Source organism: Protopterus annectens, chromosome 11.part0, assembly GCF_019279795.1.
Source record: "Protopterus annectens isolate FY-2018-M chromosome 11.part0, PAN1.0, whole genome shotgun sequence".
NCBI lineage: Eukaryota > Metazoa > Chordata > Ceratodontiformes > Protopteridae > Protopterus > Protopterus annectens.
In genome coordinates this window covers 1,235,089,738-1,235,104,773 of record NC_056745.1, presented here as the reverse complement: position 1 = coordinate 1,235,104,773, position 15,036 = coordinate 1,235,089,738, and positions in this window count along the sequence as shown.

Sequence of the window (15,036 nt, the reverse complement as noted above, 5' to 3'; positions counted from 1 at the left end):
ACTACACTCCTAACCTTCCTCCTCTCTTCCTGCCTTCAGGCATGCCTTCCCCCTCCTCTTCTCCTTCAAGTCATAAAACTATAGTTTGCGTAAAAAGATTTATAAAGTCTAGGAAATCAGAAATTATGAAATTGTTTTATATCTATCTATATATATATCTCTATATAAATACATATATATATATATATATATATATATATATATATATATATATATATATATATATATATATATATATATATATATATATTAACAATCCACACCATCACAAATGTTACCCATTAACAGCTATGGATGTACTGTATGCATCAAGAGAATAGGTATCACACATGCATGTTGTGTAGTAACTTGATGTGGGTTCCACAACATCGGGCGGTAATGTTTATGCCAGAAAAAGAATACCTAGGTATGCCCAATAATATTTGTAACAGGTCATTGTGGCAAGGATGGTACACTTCAGTTATACATCACTGGAAGATGTGTAGGGATGTACATGAAGAAGGGTGCATTGTACTCATTTATGGGTGTGATGAAGACTGTGAACTATGGAGGTATTTTGGCCTGTGATGTGGATGTCTTTCACATACTCAGTAGCTGTGTTACATACAAAGGAGTAGTCAGCACTGTGGCCACATGCTGTTGAATGTTCCACATACCATCTGCCCTAGGACACAGGTCACATACCTATTGGTCTGATTATAGGGTGTGATGTCTACATTAAACTTGGGCTGTGTGTTTGTTTTCCTGACATAACAAATCCTCCCATGCTTTTGTGTCATTGTAGGTGTTGTCATGGCTATGGCAGTACTCTTTGGTGTGTGCTAATACTGTCTGTATTATACTAATATCACAGTTGGTGACAGTGATTGCTGACAATCTGTAGTCTTTCTGACAGCTGTTTGGACACAGGATTTGTATGTCATTTGCGACTTTTGTGACTTAAATAATGGACAGGAAACGGTATAGCAGACAGCCCTGATGTACAGATCTGATCACTCGACCTGAAATATAGGTCACTTTACTCATTTCAACATATTTAGATGCCATGTGTATGATACAGTGGTCTCCCCACTTGGTGATATAGCTGTTTATGGCCACATCTGACAGCGTTGAGTGAATATCTTAGTGTGGATTTGTGTCAAATACTTTGGGCTGGTCAAATTCAAAAGGATGATAGTGTTGTCATCATGAATGATCTTGATGACCTCATTGAGGACATCTAACAGATGTTAACAGACATGATGTAGCATTAACATCTCTCATAAGTCTGTTGTACACAGCTGGGATATGACTAGCATTCATTTAGAAAAAGTCCATGATGACATGTTCCTCTACCTCACAGATGAGGAGAGTCAGAATATGTCTATACATGCATGCAATGGGTGGTGCCCCTCTAACTCAGATGGATACATGTTGATATACACCCTTCTGCAGGAATATAGTCTTTGTGGAGGGTGTGCTGACGTATGTATTCAACCATGTCAGGAAGGTGTTTGTGCTGAGTTACACGATAGGCAATCTGTGAAGTTGCCAGAGCCATTGATTTTGTGTGATAGGCCAAGATGAAGGTAAGACAGTGCATACTGCCTATCCCGATCTGGCCTAGGGTTTGGACACAATCCTCATGCAGGTATCATTGAGAAACTCTCTCAGCTGGAGATTAACCCTTACATCACTAGATGGGTAACCAATTGGGTCACTGACAGAACACGTACTGTGAAAGTTGGTGAATAAACCTGTACCAGTGGAGTTGTCACAAATGGCACACCACAGGGATCTGTGCCTGGCCCTTTACTGTTTGGAATGTATTTTCAACAGTTCAGGCTAACGTAAATGGCCTTTGGCTTACTGTGTCTGCTGATTCTTGCATACTGGGTGAATCCACCAGTGATGATAAAATTCTACAGGAAGGGCTAACACAGACAAATAATTAGTGACAAAGCCACATGGTCTACAAATAAATGCAAAAATGTGCCTTCATTTTGTCCTTCTGCAAAGAGAAATTCCTTGCTAATTGACAACAGTCCCACTATGCTGAAACGCAGTGATGCAAGCACTGAGAACACACATAGATAGAAATCTGAACCTCTAACACCAAGTGTCTACAATAGTATTGAAAGCCTATGTTGTGCACATCATAAGTCATGCCATCATATTATCATCTGAGGATTTATATTACAGCACTGCACTTGAACCTCATCAGAATGCTAATAGAGTATAATGCTTTCTTTTTCATGTACCTCACCAGACACATGCAGCAGCTGGAGAGACCACAGGGTTTTATCACCAAGAAAATACAGGGCCTACAAACCATGCCATGATATATATAGATCAACTGAAAGCCATGTCACTGTAATCTGCATTTTATAGGATGAGTTGACATCTGCCTGGCCTTCAGGCCAGTCTGTGACCCTGCCCTAGTGGGAATAGTGCACATCCACAAACCAGATATAGCTGATAACATCAGCAATGGCTGGTGAGGAGAATGTGTTAATAACAGTGTCCCACATGCTGGTGTAAAAGGCTCTCTGTAATGTCGAGCACATGCATAAACACACATACATGCACGCGCACAAACGCACACACACACACACACACACACACACACACAAACACACACACACACACACACACATATGCACACACACACACATACCCCAGTTTACTACAGGAACACCCACCTATCTAAGCACATGGACTACAGAACTCTGTATCTAAGACAAGCACCACAGCTCACGTCTGACTTGCAGTCTCTCAGGCAACACTTTATAGCTGATGACATCATCAGTGTCTAGTGAGGAGAATAATAATAACAATGTCCAACATGCTGGTGTAAAAGGTTCTCTGTAATGTCAAGCAAGTGCAAACACACACACACCCACAACCCAGTTGACTACAGTGAGAACAGAACCCCCCCACCTATCTAAGTACTTATCTAAGTACACAGACTACAGAACTTAGTACTTTATGGAAGTGCAACAGCACAGCACAAGTCTGACTTTTACAAGGCTACAGGACAACCTATAGTGGATGACATCAACACTGGATGTAGGAGACAAGATGTTGGGAGTCTACATATGTTCATAGATTCACAGGTTCATAGGAGGTTACTAGGCTAATGACCCTATGGGTTTTACAAGACTAGCTGTGTAAAAACCCAAGTACCCTTACTGAGCATAGTTAGATGGTCATTGTTAGCAGAGCTGTATTGTGATCAGCACTGACTGCCTCTGTCCATGAGGGACATAGGTGTGAAGGCTGCCAGCCTAGTGAAATAGAATTTGGTACATAATTCTGTCATTTATAAATATAAATATAAAATACAGGCTTGTTTCTTAAATGAAAGAAAGCACCATAAAATGTGAACTTCAAGATTGTAGCACCATTATCATCTGATGTAAGGAAAACTAAGCCAAGCATTTCAAATGGTCTTTGAAATTAAAAATTATGTTTTGTATGTCCTTTGAAGTTAGAATTTGGAGTCGATGAGTCTGGAGTAAACATCCTGCCTATTATTTTAAGGCTAAAGTTAATGACCAGAATTGACGTGGAATGTCCTTTATTGTTCTAAGTGTAAAAGAATGTAAATGCAGTTTTGGTGTGGCCTGGTAACTTCAGACTAAGTGTCAAAATGATGTAATGTGTATAATGGGAAAACCTAAGTGTCAAAATGATGTAATCTGGGAGGGCCCAGCAGAGATATCTGTTAGTAATTTTAAAAGCTATTGCTCAGGGAGAGACTGTAAGCATTTTTGTCTTGATATCCAACCTCACCACTGCCTGTGTCTTAAGTAAGTTATTTCAAAAGTATGTTTCTTGTAGTATTAGCTAGGAAATTAGAAGAAAGTTAGACTAACCCCCGGATTCACGAAACCTCCATGTAAGACTAAATAAGTCTTACTCGGAAACTGCAGTTGAATGGTCTGACATCAGCGTGCCATGCATATTCATGAGGGCATGCTGACTCCACTCCAAGTCTAACACAGACTGTGCAGGAAGGCAGGGGGTGTGTCTGACTGCCGAGCAATCCTAAGGTCCACGCCCCTGCAAGTGTCTGAATTGTAAAATGTCAACACACATGAGCGTGTCTGCTCAAATGTCAACATACCCAACTTTACACTCCCTCACATTGTAAACCCCCAGTAGAGTTATAAAATGTAAAATATATATATTTTTTCTAATTCCCGATATAGCTGCCCGTATTTGCACATGTTTGCACAGGTGTGCCCATAGGTTAGCTAGAGTTAGCAATGTCAACATTGAAGAGCATAATAACAAATGTTTATGCAAATCAATCCAAATCGCAATCGCATAGTGGTAGAGCCTTCGCACAAAGAGGAGGTATTCACGGTTCGATTCCCACCACTCCCCTCTTAATTTTATGTTTTAAATTAGCATATGAAATAATTTCTGACATATATATGACTAAAATCTTACAAAAAAGCATTGAAATGGCCTATGTATCAGTGAACAACATGTATATATAGAAATGTAAGAAGGATCTTGACATATAAATGCACGTAGTTAAGCAGCGCTTTACCCAGCGCAATCTTTTTGCCCACAGCTAAGCATCTCTTTACCCAGTGCAATCTAGTTGCCCACAGCTAAGCAGTGCTTTACCCAGTGCAATCTAGTTGCCCACAGCTAAGCAGCGCTTTACCCAGCACAATAAGTTTCCGCGGAGCTGCACATCGTGCTAACCAGTGCACCATAGGGCAACGTGGAGCAATGTCGGGCAACGTCAGGCAACGTGGAGCAACGTTGAGCAAAGTTGCCTAAACACAGCCACACCCCCTAGCCTGTCTGGACAGAAGTAAAATAAAATGCAATGACAAGTTTTGAACCCGGGACACTGTGCACCATAATCAAAGTACTGAACCACTAAGCCATGACAGTTTAGGATAAACATCCACTGTTAACATACATATACTTATAAATGGTAGATTAACCATTGCTAAGTAGGTCTGCAGTCAGCCGAGATTTTTCAAAAATGGCCAATCACAAAAAAGTGTGGGAAATGCGATATATTTAAGCTCCATAGGTGGGAATACTTGCCATAACTGATTGTAACTCCCATCTGCAGTTAGAACGCCTGGTGCTGAAGAGGGTACTCACTTTTGAGCGCAATGCTGGGGCATCAAGGAGTCAAAATACATGGTTTGGCTCCTAGTCCATCGTCATGAGTCTCGACTCCTGCAGAGCCAGTTCCAAGGGACGGAGTATAAGGCAGAGGCTTGGAACCGGTTGACTCATGAACTCACCAGTGCAACAGGCATCCCTCGGACTGGTGAGCAGTTCCGTCACCACCATGCAGACCTGAAGAGATGAAAGCAGGACCTGCTGAACCAATAAATCCAGGAGGCCCATCATATGCAAGATGCCCCACTACTAAGTAGGTAGCCATGGAATGCAGTATGCAAGACAAGCTAATATAGTCTAAATAATGGATAGGTATGTCTCAATATCCCTTCATTTACTTCACAGCTGCAGGTGTCCGTGCTGCGAATCAGCAAGCCTATGCAGATAGGCTGCTAAGGCTGCACCACCAGGCAGGTTAGTAATTATTCTGCATGTATTGTTATATAATATATGTGAGAGAGCATGAAAAAAAGTGTTGTAGCCCAATAATACAGCTATAAAATGCCCTGAATAAATTATCTGCATGTACTGTTATATAACATAAGTCAGAAAGCCAGAAATAGAGTGTAGTAACACATGAATAAAGGTAAAATAAGTCTTGAATACTATCTCTGCATGTACTGTCATATAAAATAAGTGAGCAAGCCTGAAAAAGAGAGTTGTAACCTATCAATAAAGGAAGGATATGTCCTGAATAGGTCTTCCGTATGCACTGTAATATCAAATAAAGGAGAGAGCCTGTAGAAAAGAGTGTTTAATGTAATTAATAAAGGTATAATACTTGGAGTGTGTCTGTGTCACTTACTTTGAAATGTCGTTGTACCCTTGTATTAAATAAATAGTACTGTTGTATTAAGTGCTGTCAACACACAGTTGTGTAGTCCCATATAAAGTGAATGAAGGAAGTGCCAGTAGCTGTGAAGCATATAACAGTCCTCAACAGTTAGTAAATGGCTGTCATGCATAGGCAAACCTGGCACACGAGTAGCTTGTCAAGGTGTTCCCCAGAAATGTGATTGTGCTACATGAAATGTCGGGTTCTGTAGAAAATTAAGTGAAAATGTCACGTGAACACATCCAGATATGTAGATACATAAATATAAAAATAAAATACAACTATGTAGCAGTAACATCTGCATCTTGGACAGTTAGTATGTCAGATATAGGTCAGGTATATAATGAACTAGCCAAACCCATTACACAATCTAATGCATGTTGCCTAGTGTAATAATACATGTAGAGGATATACACCTGCAGTCAACAGGAATGTAGTGTAGAGTAAAAGTACTAATAAGATGTTAAAGGAGGTTTCTTTTTACACCCTACTCCATGTGCATAAACAGTGCAATTCCACACAATGGGTATGTCTAATCTCAAAATATTTGTTGGGACATATGTCCTATTGTTCTATAAAAATCTGCATTTACTTTGATGCATATGCCCTGTTCAAACACCACAGTCTTGGTGGCCTGTTGCCACCAATCATCCCTGCATGCTGCTGTAATGTCCACTGTTGTTCAATATATGCATGTGTTATGCTTGCTGTTCAACTGTTGTAACCTTGGTGTGTTGGGTTAATGGGAATATTACTGCATGCTGTTACAACTAATTTGGAATGCTGTTGTCTATGTTGTAATTAAATACACCTAATCACAGAACGTATGGGAAGGCCGGTCCCAGCGGACCCCCTGTCCCTCCTCAGCTGGCGATTGCACCTGGCACCAGCAGGTCTGCTGCCCAGCCCGGGCTACCCTCCTCCGTTGGTCCTGTGCCACCTTCGGGTGGAAGCGCTGCAGGGAATGGGGCTCGTCCCTCCCTGCAAGCGTGGGTGGAGAAGAGCCACCTGTCACCCTCCGAAGCATCCGAGTTGTGGTGTGTAGGAAGATCCAGCGTTTAGTCACTGATCCCCTATGCCAGCTCAAGGCAAGAGTGGCGTGACTCAGAGGTGAGCCTGCCCCTCCTACGCAGCCCCCAGCACAGCGACTCTCGGGTCTGTGAAGGTTCAGTGGTGACTGCCCATGGGTGGGTATCTCAGTCCCACTATTACCATCTGTGGGCTCATGGGCTTGCGATTTCGAAACATCTGTCCCCGTCAATTGTGTTCACCCACCCCATGTGTCATACTCCGCCCCTGTATGCGTCTTGTTTGTCTTGTCTGTTTACCTCACCAACCTACCTCCCCAAATATACCTACTTCCTCTACCTCACATTCCACTCGCCCCATACATAGCTGCCCATTTCGCATACACGTCTGCTGGACATGTAAACTGATAATTAGAACTGGCAGTACAACATACTTTGTTGTCCTTGCCCCTCTCTCAGGGGTGGAAGGTTTCAAATTTCACTCCAAATTTGCAACATATGCACAGCTGTTGCTGGTAAAGAAATGGGCAACTATGGACCTTCCCTACACCCGTCCTGCACATCCCGAGCTGGTTTCCCTACTGTCTTTCCCTCTTTGTGCCCCCTTTTTCACCACTTTCCTATCTCCCCATTTTCTTTTCTTTAAAAAAAATTAGCGCGGGGGTTAGCGGGAGTAAGCACTTTTAAGCAGTAGTTAGCGGGTTTGAGCAAGTATGCGCATGTGTGCGCTTAGCTAAGTAATGCTAAGCATCGCGCAAAACTGCACAAACCCGCTTAGAACTGCTTAAAAGTGCCTTAATCATGCTGTATGTCAGGGCCCTTGTTCTGTTCAGCAGCAAAATAAAACACCTCTGACAGTCTCGAACCCCAGACCTTGGACATACTTGACTGCATAAAGTACCACTAAGCCACAGCAGATATACAATAACTTGGTGCTGAAATAAATATATCATGTAAAACAATGAGTGAATGTAAAGGAAAAATAGGAAGGCCATAACACAAAGCTTGTTCTGTGGATCTTTACCAGTAATTGTTGTGGAATTGCATTACATGACTGTGATAAGAGAAGCAGCCATACTAGTACCAAATAATGTTATTGAGGCACTTTACAACCCCCGCACAGTATCATAGCAGGGCAAACTGGCATATCTGATTAGGGCAGAGGCCATACTTCCTGACTGTGAAACATATTTTAGCTGTGTCCCTCTGAACCCCTCTGAAAAGTACTGACGTCAGTCAGAGAGGTGTTGTATTACACAATGAATAATCACAATAATAACAGTAGACACCGATTGTACTTCATAAAAGGAGTACAAATCCACATGCACTGCTTCACTCAAGTCTACACTTACTGTCTCTATTAGTTGGAAGGTGTACCTCACATTTAACTACCTATCCCTGACTCCAGACAAATATGTATCTGAGTGTTTCATAGGCCTGGCAGATGCACAAACACACAGGCATATCAGCTCATCTGCTGTTACACACTCTGCAAACAGCTTTGTGCAGACTACCACAAGCATACCCTTATGTAGGAGTACAACACAGAAATACCAAAGGATCTAGCCATGTACTGGTATCAACTGACTGTAACAATGCCATTGTACCAGTGCTGAAAACACCTGTGGGTTGCACAGGCAAAGAATAACAGTCTAACATCTGTCCACCATCTGGATAGGTTCTCAGTTGGGACCTATGCAGACATACCACCTGCCTTGATAAACCAACAGGTACACACCAATCCATTAAGTCCAGTAAGATAACACTCACCCAATAAGACGCAATGCTCTGCGTATGTCTGCACCCCCCCCCCCATATTTTAAATATACATGTGTTTAGGGTCAACCAAGGATGTAGGTAGGCATACTCAGTAGTGGAATTGTCCAGTTTACCTGAGACTCCTGTGCTAATGTCAACAATAAAAAGTACACAAACCTTGCAGAAGTGAGTACATCAATATGCACAGTATAACAGTCTACAAACAGTTCATGTGTCAAACAAATACTTCTCAATAACTACTTTTGTATGGCAGCCAAGTACATAAGTAGAAATGAAACTACATACTCACATATATCTTGTGGAAGCATTTGTAGGGGTGACTTAAACACTACACTGATAGCTCTGTACTGGAAGTGGCAACAGTCAGGTCTGAGTACACCATGTACATCACTGTCTACACCTCTAGCTTCAGATATAAGAAGTATACCAACCTTCTGACTGAAACAACAGTGTACATAGCAAACAAGCATGGGTCCCACTCTGGAAATCTGAAAGGGCTATGCCTACAAAACCTAGCGTTTTATAGCATTGGGTTGCTATGACAGTGAGTACTGCAATTACCACACAGCAGGCTGTGTGCATTTACCAAATACTGTGCACCAGTTGGTGCAGAGGTCATCACATGCACATGTGCTGATACCTATAAAAGCAGACTGCACTTGCTATCCCCACATGCAATCATTACATTGCACCTGATAGAGCTACACAGAACTTGTGTCTGAATTTTCCAGGAGTTATTAATTAATAACGCAAAAGTTTACTTGAGTAAGGATACTCTAGTGAATAATCCACCAAAAAATTTAATTAAGTAAAAAAACTTAATTAAAACAGAAAGGGAATTAAGTAGAAGCTAACTCTACTTAGGCAACACCAAAAACAAATTGTCCAAAAAAAAACAAACAGACGGACCTGAAAGTGACAAACAGGTATGTGACAGAAATGTTATCACCGACAAGTAGTAGATGTTTATGAAGAGTACTGTAAATACTTTGAAACATGCATATGTGGCAGCAGTAGGTATGTATGCGCTGATGCCATGCATGACTACTGCCATGGACAAATTAGTGTGCAGCTGTGTGCAGTGGGACATAACTGTGACATATGTAGCTCAGCATTTAATGTCAAACATCCAATCATGTCATCTATGTTCTGTACAGTACTGTGTATAATGGCTGCCTGGGGGAGTAGTGCAAACAGCTATATAAACATGGATGTGACAGAGTAACACATGCATAACAGTCATATAATGTGTAGCTTAACAGTGGCAACTGCTGTACCAGGCCAGTATAGTAATGTAGCATTAGCGGCTATAAATACTCCCTGTAATATTACTGCCATGCACACATGTGACAACTGTTCATGTTGTAGTAAGACCCAACAGGTCATCCGTGAGGTCTACAGATGTACAACGGTGTGTACCTTGTGAGTGTATGGCACACACATATGTAGAGATAGTTATGTGTCAGATATATTAGCATCTTAACATGTGCATAGAGCAAGGTACATGCTGCAACTGTCTGTGAAGGGTGGACATATATATGTTGGTGAAGGTTGTTATGTGCATATTTTCATGTAGGTTGTAGTGTGTGGCAAACAAGACAGCATACAGTGCTGGTATATGACATGTGGTGTTTAAATGCTGTGGGTATGATTTGTTAAATTTATAGTCTTCCACACAGGGAGTCCTGCTAAAGATACATGGCCTGAGAATACCCTCACAGCATTCTGCACAAGACTGTGCAAAATTGTTACATAACTGTATCTCTCTCAACCCTTGCATAATTGATATTCCCACCATGAAAGGTGGACTGTATATGTGCCTACATGTAAATCTCTATGTACACCAATGGATGTTTTATATGTACGCTCAAGCTCAATGTTGTAAATGTATTGCCATCCCTTTTGTTAAAAACCCTGTACCCATTAACTACCACATAGGTGGTAGCCTACTCTACACCAAAACTGTGATAAGAGACCATGGGACACAGGTGGATAGTAGTGTCCCTTTTGACAATCACAGTGCCACACTGGTCATGTAAACCATGTACAGTCCACATGTCATCACAAAATGTGTGTCATACATGGAATGAGAGATCAGTGTTCCACTCTACTCATCAGTCATAACACCCATCATAGAGTACAATGGGCATTTTGGTATGTACCTCAGAAGACAGCTACAGCAACTGTAGACGCCAGGCACAAACACCACAAAGAGTATTACCAGACTCAAACAGATGCCTTAAGCAGACTGTCTTACAAAACTACAGCTACACTGTGTCGCATACCACACACCCAGAGCCAACCTCTGCCTAACATACAAAGCTATGCCAAACCCACAGCTGTTGGACATGCTCCATGTCAACAGATCCAAATTCCCTACAAGCTACACACTGTACTGATCTAAACCTGGTAACGTCAAAAAGCATAACATGCTGGAGTGCTACATGCGCATCTCAGACACATACCACACCCTGGAACTAACTACCTATCAATAGCAAAGAATGGTCCTCATTAGCAGTAATCATGAATAATCATGATGAATGGATGTGACATAGGAAATGCAACCTGGGAATCACCTCTGTGGCTCTGCATGACAGGGGCACATGAACTTAAATTACATGGGTGTTGAAGGGCAGGGTACCATATGGCTAGGCTTCTATAGGTCCTACGCCTAATAGCCTATGAGCTACCTATGACCTGATACACACACGCACGTACATGTTGCATTAATTGCTATTTGAGGTTGACTGAGTGGGATGGTGAATGTGTAGGTGAATGTGTCAATGTTGTGTATATGTGTGATAGCCTAGTGGATAAATGTTTATATCATGGTATGTAGTGTTCTAGTTGTGATCCCCACAAAAGATATGTATGCTATTGCTAGGCAGCAAAAGCAGTATGGTATACGGTGTGACATAGTCCCATGGTGTTGACTGGAGTGTGCCATTGTAGGCTAAAGCGGTACATGTATGCACATTGATTGTTGACACTAGTGAATACAAATCCTCTATGTACTGTAGTACTACCTGAAGCTGTAGGCATTAACAGCACAGTGTGGTGCATATCCACATTGCTTTGAAACACTGTTTTGTTTGTTACATGTAGTCCACACACATTACATACCTCAGGCAGAAGGTTTTGTAAGTGCTGACACACAGTACTGTATGGGACACAGGTAAAGCTCATCTGGGTTGCCATACCTTTGTGTCTTGTAGGTATGTCTGATGTGTGTATGGGTACGCCTGTAACATGGCCTGGGTCATATGTGTGTTAGAGGATATAAGCGCATATCTAGCAACATGTATAGTGTAGTACAGCAGTATGCCACCTATATTGATGAATGTGCACATATGTTACTTAGGGGTTTGCTATCAACAAGTAGTGTGGTGAACTGGTAGTACTGTAACTGTACTTTACAATCATTTCAATGGATGACAATTTTCTGTATGCATTAGCTTCATATAAACCTCCTGTGGCTAGGTGGTGCATTGTGTCACATACAGTGTGTTATGTGCTGTTGTATAGTATTACATACTGATTTCACTTTGTTGCTGTGCAGAACATGGTTTAATATATAGAACATGCTAGGCACTGTCAGGCAGTTGTGGGCTGAGCACTGATGTGTGGGATTAAAGGTGTGCATCTACTGACAGCCAATAGGTTGCTAAATATGTCATTTCATTGATATCTGTACTTTAGAATGTTAAGTGTGCCACAAGACTTGCTCACAATAATTGTCTTATTTTCTTCCAGGGACATGTCTCATCATCGCAACCCTGCCTATTCCCCTGAAGAGGAGGAAGTAATCATCTCCACACTAGTACAACATCACACCCTGCTGTTCTCCAGAACCAGCCAGGACCAGCATGAGCGTACTGCATTGTGGCAGGATGTTGTCCGTCGGGTTAATGATGTAGGCATGCATAACTGGACTTATGAGCAGGTACGCCATCACTGCAGTGATTTAATCAGACATGTCCAGCAGCATGCCTCTGATGTCCGCAGACAGCAGCTTGCCACAGGTGGTGGTGCAGCATCACACCCGCCTCTCACCAGAGTGGAAGAGCTGCTCCTCAGCGTGGTGTCTCCTGGCCAACCACTAAAACAAACATGTGTCATCATGGAGGCCGGAGTCACCCAGCAAGTTGACTGCGAGTGTGCAGGTAACATGCCATATCTGTAGACTACTGTTAGCTTGATTGTTAGAACATGCATATGTCAACTGTGTATTGTGTATTTGGAAGATGTGGAGCCTGGTGTTGTGCAATACTGATAGTTCTGAACATAATCTGTATGCCTGTGACTGTCAATCGTTGTACTACTATAAAATTGCAAAGTCACAGCAGCAATGCCACAGTTGTTGACACTGACAAACTGTCTCATATCCTTGTAGGTCCCTCTGGTGTGACAGCAAGACAGCAGACCCATGCTGGTGAGTGTTCTACATTTCATATGGCAAATAATATGTGCATGTCATAGGTGGGTTTTAGGCCATTTACACATGTACAACACCTACACATAATGCATGCTCTGCAACTTTTCTGTGGACTATGCACATCCCAGTAGCATGAGTGGCTGCCTCAAACACATGCTATACACAGAGCATCCCAAACCATTGTGGTACACTGTAGTGGACATTGTATAGGCAGAGTCAATACACATGCACACAACATACACCACCTTGTCATATGCAGTACATGTCGATATCATACACATGGTGTATGTAGACACCTGCTGCGAGATCAGGCTCCAGTATCTCAAATGTCATCCACACAGCACACATACTATACCTGAGGGGTAGAGGCCTATCATGGGGCATTGCAAAACTCTTTAACAAACAAGACATTCATGTTAGGCAATGCTCCCTATTGAACACCTTACATACCCATGTAACAGCTGCCTGTGAAATGGTTAATATAGCCACAGTGCAGCAGTTCAGGTACAGCAAGATAGTTGCCAGTGTGGCACACATTAGTGGCCTTGAGTGACCACATGATGCTGCCTGATGATAGGTCATGGTACTACACTACATCCAGTTACAGTAACTACAGTACAACACATAGTATTCATTGCTATACACCTGACAGTTGTGGGCATCCATCCATGGTATGTATACCTGTGAGTGATGGTGCACAGGACATTGAAAAACATGTATTACTTGCACAGGAATGTTGTGTCCATGTGCACATTGTGTTCCAGGGTGAGGCCAATCACTGAACAACACACATGCATCAAACAGATGTATACTGTTATTAACAAGGACTCTGTACACTCGCACTGCATGCTGTTGAGCAACAGACATCTTGCATGCTGACAGGTGTGATAGGACTCTTTGGCTTGTGATATGTACTCCACCATCAACCACTAATGGGTATGCTCTGTATTGCTGTTGTTGTGTGTGTGTGTGTGTGTGTGTGTGTGTGTGTGTGTGTGTGTGTGTGTGTGTGTGTGTGTGTGTGTGTGTGTGTGTGTGTGTGTGTGTGTGTGTGTGTGTGTGTGTGTGTTTGTGTGTGTGTGTCTACTTTAGTGGGTAGTGTATTTGTGTTCATGTGTGCATGTGTGCATGCGTGCATGTGTTCATGTGTACATGTGTGCATGTGTGCATGTGTTCATGTGTGCATGCATGCATGTGTGCATGTGTGCATGTGTACGTGTGCATGTGTCCATGTGTTCAGGTGTGTATGTGTTTGTGTGTGCATGTGTGCATGTGTGCACATGTGCATGTGTTCATGTGTTCATGTGTGCATATGTGCATGTGTGCATGTGTTCATGTGTTCATGTGTTCATGTGTGCATGTGTGCATTTGTACATGTTTATTTATTTATTTTACATTTGTTGACAGGGCTAGTCTGGCTGGATAACAAGTCCATTTTCAGCAGAGGCCCGAGGAGAAAAGCTCCACTTTCTACTAGTACATTACATAAGAAATATATTGCTAAAAAATACATCTTAAGGATTAATAACACTGCAAGAGAGATATTCAACAGTAATGTAACAAGTTTTCTCAAAAAAAAAAAGAAATTTACTGTTCTTCAATTCCAACAATTTTACAGAGAAAGTATAATACTTATAGTTCTAATAGTGGTAGAATCAGAAACAGGAGTTGGAGTGGAGAGGAAAGGAGTAGAGGAGTAAGAGAGTAATAAATAAGATAAATTAGTCAGGTGTACTGCAGGAATAGAGCCAGTGGTTTTGGAAGTACAGTTTAATTTTCTGTTTGAAAAGAGGCAAAGATGTAGTCAGAGTTATGTCACT